The following is an 8,354-nucleotide window of genomic DNA, read 5'->3' on the forward strand; positions in this document are numbered from 1 at the left end:
TCCTGGGATCATGGGTCCCATGGGTCCTGGGATTGTGTCCCACATCGGGCTCCCTGCTCAGCGGGGAGTCTGCTTCTCCCTCTCCCTCTGCTGCTCCCCCTGCTTGTGCTCTCTCTCTCTCTCTCTCTCTGACAAATAAATAAAACCTTAAAAAAAAAAAAAGATTTCCATGCTACTGTGGGAAGTCCCTTGACTATCCTCTTTGTCATTCCCCATATTCTTGTGGATTATTCTAATTGTCTTAGCATCTATAAGACCAAAAAAGGGGGTGGGTGCCTGGGTGGCTCAGTCATTAAGCGTCTGCCTTTGGCTCAGGTCATGATCCCAGGGTCCTGGGGTCGAGCCCCACATCGGGCTCCCGGGTCAGCGGGAAGCCTGCTTCTCCCTCTCCCGCTCCCCCTGCTTGTGTTCCCTCTCTCACTGTTTCTCTCTGTCTAATAAATAATAAATTAAAAAAAAAAAGCCCTAAAAGGGTAAGTTGATGACCCCGATCCACATAATGGGACAATTCTATCACATTATACTCCCTGGTTTCAGTAATTTCTTAATTTTGTCCCCCTGCCACCTGGACTACCTTCTTGGTAGACAGAAGTCTTAGAAGTGCTTGTTATCTATTGTTCCAACATAATTTTCCCTTTGGTAGCATTCTAGAAGCTAGCAGCCATAGCTCAGATCAGCTGACATCCAAGTCTGGCACAGCGTGAGGTCCCCCACTGAACACTCTCCTTCACTTTCTTCCTTCTTCTCCTTCCCCTCCTCCTCCTCCTTCTTTAGAGAAGTCTGTGTTGATATTGGCCAAATAGGCTACTTGAGAGGGATGAACCTCGAGGAGTGAGTGGCCCCAACGCCAGGCCTGCCATGCTTCACAGGCTTGTAGGTGACGGAGAACTCACCCAAGCAGTGGCCAATCATCTCGGGCTTGATTTCCACCTGGTCGAAGATCTTACCGTGATAGACACCCACCATGCTGACCACCATCTCTGGCAGGATGGTTATGTCCCGCAGGTGCATCTTAACCACCTCAGGCTTCTCCATGGGGGAGCCTGCTTCTTGGCCTTGGACAGGTGCCTCAGCAGTGAGTGCCGCTTCCTCTGTAAGCCCCAGCTCAGCCTCTGCCACTACCGAGCACTGTACAGTTGGATCAACTGCTCAGGGGACATGTCCAGCAGCTGGCCAAGGTCCATGCCGTGGTAGGTGAACTTGTGAAAGATGCACTTCTTCTTCTGCTCACTTCTGCCATCTTGTCAGGCCTTTGGAAGGACCACCCACTCTCCCTGCAGACAACAATAACCAGAGAGTTGTATATTTAACTTGTTTCTTTTTGTTTGAATTCCCTTATATATCTAGGGAGGCAACTTCTCAGGAGGTGGGTCTATCAGTCCTAAATTCCATCAGTAACTTTTATGTCTAGTAATCGATCACAGCACAGCTGCTGTTTCATACCTCAGGTGACTCAGTAGCTACCCGAATACCAAAGATGAAAGTCACGCTTCCTTTTCCCAAAGAACACTTTCACCACATTTCAGTAAGTCAGGATCAGTACAGCAAACCCCACTTAGGACGCCAACTCTGTCAGGGATCCCCAAGGCCACCCTCAGTTTTGATGATTTGCTGAAAGGACTTACAGGACCCAGAGAAACTGTTACATCACAGTTACGAATTATTACAGCTAATGAATACAGATTGAAATCAGCAAAGAAGGGGCGCCTGGGTGGTTCAGTCGTTAAGTGTCTGCCTTCGGCTCAGATCACGATCCCAGGGTCCTGGGATCGAGCCCCGCATTGGGCTCCCTGCTCCGCGGGAAGCCTGCTTCTCCCTCTCCCGCTCCCCCTGCTTGTGTTCCCTCTCTCGCTGTCTCGCTCTCTGTCAAATAAATAAAATATTTTTTTAAAAATAGTACTAAAATCAGCAAAGAAAATAAATACATAGGGGGAGTCCAGGAAAAATCAGATGCAAGCTTCCAGTTGTTCTCTCTCAGAGAAGTCACAGGGACAGCACTTAATTCTCTCTGTAATGATAAATAACAACATATGTGAAGTGTTGCCAATCAAGGAAACTCACTTGAGCCTTGGTGCCCAGGAATTTGATTGCAGGTCTGTCATGTAGGCATGGAGCACCTTAGCTACCCGTCTTCAGCCCCTCCAGAGATAAGATTGACACGGCATGGCCCAGAGCCCCAGGCAAAGAAAAACAGGCCGTCACCATAAATCACACTGTTAGCATAATCTATCTAGCACAGCCCAACACCCCAGGTAAATAGATATCCTTATCGGACCAGATATTCCCAAGGCTTAGAGGTTATCTGCCAAGAGCCAGTCAAGGGCCATTGTTTTCTTTGAAATGTGCTGGGTTTGAACACCCCAAGCCTACTGATCCTAATCCTTCACTACACCGTCTTGCACATTTTGTTACGTTTCCTGTTAGGTATTATTCTTATTCACTCTTGTAAATGGAATGTTTCATGTATTAAATATGTTATTTATATTATGAAAGCTATTGGTGCCTACCTGTTACTGTTGTACCACATGACCTTCCTGAATTCCCCCACTGATTATTAGATTTGGTTCTCACGGGTTTTCCAGATACACATTCCCATCACCTGCAAATCACAGGTCCAGTTTTCTGATTGCTGCTATAATGGTCTCACTAAACAGTCCAGCAGGTATATTTCCTGACTTTTATCAGAATATAACTTTACAATCATTTTACTATATCAGTTTTTAAAACACCAGGTAGTGCTTTCATCCATTAGAAACACAGGCTTTGGGGCGCCTGGGTGGCTCAGTCGATTGGGCGACTGCCTTCAGCTCAGGTCATGATCCTGGAGTCCCGGGATCGAGTCCCGCATCGGGCTCCCTGCTCAGCGAGGAGCCTGCTTCTCCCTCTGACCCTCCCCCCTCTCATGTACTGTCTCTCATTCTCGCTCTCTCAAATAAATAAATAAATCTTTAAAAAAAAAAAAAAGAAACACAGGCTTTAAGACCAACACAGTTCATGAGCATTTACTACCTTTGGTTCATGTTTGAACAGCCCTTTTTCTGCTTTTGAGACCAGCCAGAGTCTGTGTATCTCATGTAAGGTGGATGAAAATAAACCTTTAGGAAGGTTACCTTGAAAATAATAAGATCTAAACTCATGGAAGAACATCTTAAATACACAGACTACTTGAATATGCCATCTGCATCCCGGTCTCCTTCCCCAGGGTCCAGGCTCACCCTGTTCCTGGGAACCAGACTACAGCCTTAGCTGACTTCTATTTCTCGGGGCCTTTACGTCTGAATAATACCCTTTAAGCAGTATCTACATGCACTGCCAGTTTCATTCTAAAACACATCTGATTGTACTTCAAGGGTTTCTATTTCCTATGTGAAGTTTAAATCTTAGCACGGTGCAGAACGTTTATAACCTGACCCTAGTTCTGTTCTCGCTTCTATCTACTCAGTACCTATTCTCACCATACAGACCTACTCGCCGTTCCCCAAACATCTCGTGCATGTTGCTATGGACTGGATTGTGCCCCCATATTCATATGCTGATGCCCTAACCCCCAGTGTGATGGTATTTGGAGATGAGGCCATTTGGGAGACATTTGGGCTTAGATGTGGTTGTGAGTATGACTCATGATGGGATGAGCCTTTGGGAGAAGATACACCAGAGAGCTCTCTCTGTCTCTGTCTTCTGTTGCGTGAGGACACAGTGGTCTTCTACAAGTGAAGAGAGTTCTCAGCAGATACCAGCCATGTTGGCACCTAGATCTTGGAACTCCTAGCCTTCAGAACTCTGAGGAAATAAACTTCTGTTGTGGAAGCCACCTGACCTATGGAATTTTGTTATGGCAGCTAACAATCCTTTACCAATTCAAATGCTGTGTTGAGGGGAGGTTTTCCACCTGCACCAATGGGGTGTTCTACAATTGAACTCAATTCTGACACCGTCTACCCAGAGACAGCCCCAGACCCCACAGGTTAAGGGCTCAGTCCCATAAAACTGCCCCGCCTTCAGCTGTCAATCACAGCTGTGCCTCAGACCAACTGGCTGTAAATCAGAGCCTCCCACGTCCCCGTCCTGGGGCTGACTACTTTGCTAGAGCAGCTCACAGAACTCGGGAAACCCATTTACTCACTAGATTACTAGTTTGTTACAAAGGATCTTAAAGGATAGAAACCAACAGCCAGATGAAGAGATAAGTAGTAGGAAGTAGGGAGCTTCTGTCCTCACGGAGGCTACAGCTGGGCACAGGGGCACATATGCATTCTGGTTCACCAACATTGGAAGCTCTCTAACTCCCCTCCTTTGGGGGTTTTTATGGAGGCTTCATCAGCTAAGCATAATTGATAAGCGCATTGACCATTGGTGATAGATTCAACCTCCAATCCCTCTCCCGTCCCCAGAAATTAAAGGGCGGAACGGAAAGTTCCAAAGCTCTAGTCACACGGTCGGTTCGCATCAGCCCCATCCTCATGTGCCTCCTGAAAGTCATCTCATTAACAGAAACCCACGTGGGGTGGAAAGGGGCTCGTTATGAAGAACAAGACAATTTCACCTTTATGGCTGTGACGTGACTTTGGAACTGAGGACAAGAGACCAAACATTGTAACACAGACACTCTCATTGCTCTTACTGGCCAGGAAATCCCAAGGTTTGGGAGCTGTGGTCTAGGAACTGTGGATAAAGACCAAGTATATGTTTCTTTCTTTCTTTTTTTTTTTTAATTTATTTATTTGACAGAGAGATAGCACAAGTAGGCAGAGCGGCAGGCAGAGGGAAAGGGAGAAGCAGGCTCTCTGCTGAGCAGGGAGCCCGATGTGGGGCTCGATCCCAGGAGCCTGGGATCATGACCTGAGCCAAAGGCAGCTGCTTAACCGACTGAGCCACCCAGGCGCCCCCAAGTATATGTTTCTCACAAATCACAGTATCACACAGCGGGCAGACAAAGTCACGTGTTTATACGCCCAGGTGGGAGCTTTGCTTTTCCTTCTGCTCCTCTCGAATGGCTGCTCTGCCTGGAGACTCCTATTCATTTCAAGACCCAGGTCAGGTGTTACCTCCACTAGCAGCTTTCCAGACTTCATTCGTCCTGCCCCACGTTTGGGGCTTGCTACCTCATCCCGGTCCCACTGCAAAGTGAAAGGCACGACTCATCGGCAAGCGGCAACAAAGATGTGGAGGCACTAATACCGACCGTTGTCCTTTCTTCCCCGTTCCCTTCTGTTTGTATTTGCTATTTAATGTCACTGTAAACACAGAAACTTTAAAATTACAGCGTGAGTGTTACTGTTCATCTTTAACTGCGCGATACCAGTTTGCAATGCAAATATAAGAGCACTCCTTGCCGAAGTGCAATCGCTGAAACGGCGCGGCCCATTGCTCATGCTCCTTACCAGACAGCGCACACGTCATTCTTGACGCTCACGCCTTCTGCCCACACCGGCCTCACCTGCTGTGAGTGAGGAAAAGCGTCTGCGGGGCGCCCCTCTTCCGATCCTCGAAGCCATCCTTTCCAGAGAAGCGTGGTCCACGCGGGGGCTACACAGGTCGAACAGATCACGGTAGGGCTCTGGGTCGTCGGTTTTCTAGAAGGCTTGTCCTCTCAGTGTTTGAAGCAAGTTCCGGCTAGCGTGGAAAGCGGCCCTGGGTCGTCCCGCCAAGCCCAGGTTGTGATTCCCAGGGCCGTCACTGCATGCTTACCTAGTACTCACTGCGCATGGCTTCACTGAGGGTGAGCCCGAGCCCTGTCCACGTAGGTCTGCCCGGTGCCTGTGTCCCTGGCCGGGCTGCTCCGTGGGCCTGGCCCTGCCTTTCCCTTCACACACCAGGCACTGTGCTGGGTGCGGGCATGCAGCCGTCGGCAAGACGACCGCGACCCTGCTCTCATGGGGCTTGTGCTCTACAGGGGCTCGCTGGAGTCGCTGGGAAAGAGAAGAAAACAGATACACAAGAAAGCAGGTATGTGTGGTGCCACCACTCCACAAAGCATGCAGGGAGGGCTCCCATGCAGGGGCAGAGAGGGCTGCAGGGGCAGAGAGGGATCCAGGGGCAGAGAGGGACCCAGGGGCAGAGAGGGACCCAGGGGCAGAGAGGGACCCAGGGGCAGAGAGGGATCCAGGGGCAGAGAGGGACCCAGGGGCAGAGAGGGCTGCAGGGGCAGAGAGGGCTCCCATGCAGGTGGGACAGGAGGGCAATCCCTGAGCAAGTGGCGGCTGAGGTGAGCCCTGCAGAAGGGGTGTGGGCCGCAGCCAGGCAGGGCCTATGCTCAGGGACAGGGCCTGGAGCCCCCTCTCAGGCAGGGGGTGCTGAGGGCTTTGAGGCAGGGATCTGGCAGCTCCCAGTGAAGCATGGAGGGGCAGAGCAGAAGCCCCCTGTGGTGGGCTGGCTGGGGAGGGAGCAGAAAAGAGGGGGTGGGAAGGGAAGCCTGTGCCCGCACCCTTGGGCTCCATAAATATTCTGAAAGCATTACGATACGGTCAGAGCTGTCAATTAGTTCTCTCCGGGACCCTTTCTTTCACAGGTGGACAGATAGTTTATATACAGGCGTCTCTGCTTTTTAAAGGTTTGCAATAGGGGGCACCTGGTGGCTCAGTCAGTGGAGCATCTGGTAAGCATTTGCCTTTGGCTCAGGTCATGATCCTGATGTGGTTTTGGAATATAGGTGAGGTTTGGTCGGCTGAGATCCAGAGCCAACGACCAAGAAGGAATTCTTGAGACGTCTTTGGTGCAAAATGGTGGTTTTTAAAGCACGGGGACAGGACCCGAGGGCAGAAAGAGCTGCTGCCCCCGGGCTGCGAGGGGTGGCTGATTACATACTATGGGGTTGGGGGTAGTTAGGAAAAAGGGAGGTTTCCAAAGAACTTGCATATGCTAAAGAGGACCTACGAGATACCAGAGACCTTGCCATTGTCAAGCTGAGGTTGTTGACCCCGCTAGTAAGGCGTTGACATTAAGATAGTTTGGAACTTCCTGGAAGAATATCACACACACCCACCCAGGAGTGGGGTGGGGCGGGTACAGGGTGTCAGCTCGGGCTTTGTCCTCAGCTAGCCCTCTGCTCCCTCATCAATCCCAGGGGCCCGGGATCCAGCCCCTTGCCGGGCTTCCTGCTCCGCCGCGGGGAGCCTGCTTCTCCCTCTCCCTCTGCTCCTCCCCCTGCTCGTGCTCTCCCACTCTCTCTCTGTCAAATAAATAAATAAATCTTAAAAAAACAAACAAAAGTTTGTAATATGCCAGTTTGCTTTTACCAAAGATTACACTAGTACCTGTTTTCACTAAACAAAAGAAATCTGAAGAGAATTGTCACTTTTACGAAAAAAGTCAAAAGGCAAAAATAGCGACTGATGTCTGTTTTGCAGCGAGCTGCTGTGGAGGAAGCGCGCCCCGCAAGCGGCCCCACCAGCCCCTTCCCGGGGACCACACTCGGCGGGTCAGCGTCCAGCCGCCGGAGCCGCGAACGGTGTCTCCATTTAGCAAGATGTGTCCTAAAGCATCAGAAAAAGCCTTAGACGGGTTTATTTTTTGGTCTGGGACACTTTCAGAAGTTTCATGGGAACCCTGTACTTTCGGATGGCGGGACACCTGCAGTCCTGCTCTGCGTCCTCCCTCCGTTCCTCCTCCCTCCAGAACTGGGGTGGACAAAGCGCAGCCCTGCCCGCCGGCCTCCGCCTGTTCTGTTACTGCCTGCAGGCTAAAGTGGTTCTGACGTCGAGAAATGATTGAAAAAGACTAAACGAAGAGTATCACACAGCCCACGGGAAGTCTAGGAAACTCAGACGTCAGCCTCTGTAGACACTCTTCCTGGAGCGTGGCCACAGCCAGCCGTGAGCGTGACACCGCTCCGCACACAAGGCCCACGTGAGTAGTTGCGATCGAGGCCATGGGGTCGTCGAAGCCTAATATTTGCGACTTGGTCCTTCACGGACAGTTCGTCCACGCTGCTCTAAAATACTCAGAGGGCACAGCTCTCTTTCTCACTCCATGACGGCCACAGACGAACACAGGTAAGAGCACAGCGTGAGCGAAGGCATTGTTGAAGGAAAACCGCAGGCCCCACTGGAGTCCCTGGTGCTGCCTCGTCACCAAACCAGGGCTTCATCTCGACCCTGACTGCAGTGCCACCGCCCCAGGAATGCAGTCCGTCTGGAACTCCCTGGTCAGCACGGTGAGGTGATCTACCTCATAAGACCCTTTCGTCCCCCAGAGGGAAGTGATCTTGCCTGAAATGATCTCTTTTACTCGTTTGTTTATGACTTCCTGTCCTGCCTTCAAAAACATTTCCTTTTCTGTACCCCCTGGAGCTTCCCAATTCCCGAATTGTTGAATGAAGTCAGATCCTCAACTTCCCTCAATTGAATTTTGTGTTT

At 50.5% G+C, this 8,354-nt stretch overlaps 1 pseudogene; it reads right to left on the minus strand.

Annotated features, from left to right (window-relative positions):
• Nucleotides 1-754: 754 nt before the first annotated feature.
• Nucleotides 755-3,495, minus strand: LOC118026239 (annotated as a pseudogene).
• Nucleotides 3,496-8,354: the final 4,859 nt, after the last annotated feature.

Source organism: Mirounga leonina, unplaced genomic scaffold (genome assembly GCF_011800145.1).
Source record: "Mirounga leonina isolate KUSES-001 unplaced genomic scaffold, KU_Mleo_1.0 Mir_224, whole genome shotgun sequence".
In the NCBI taxonomy this organism is placed as follows: domain Eukaryota; kingdom Metazoa; phylum Chordata; class Mammalia; order Carnivora; family Phocidae; genus Mirounga; species Mirounga leonina.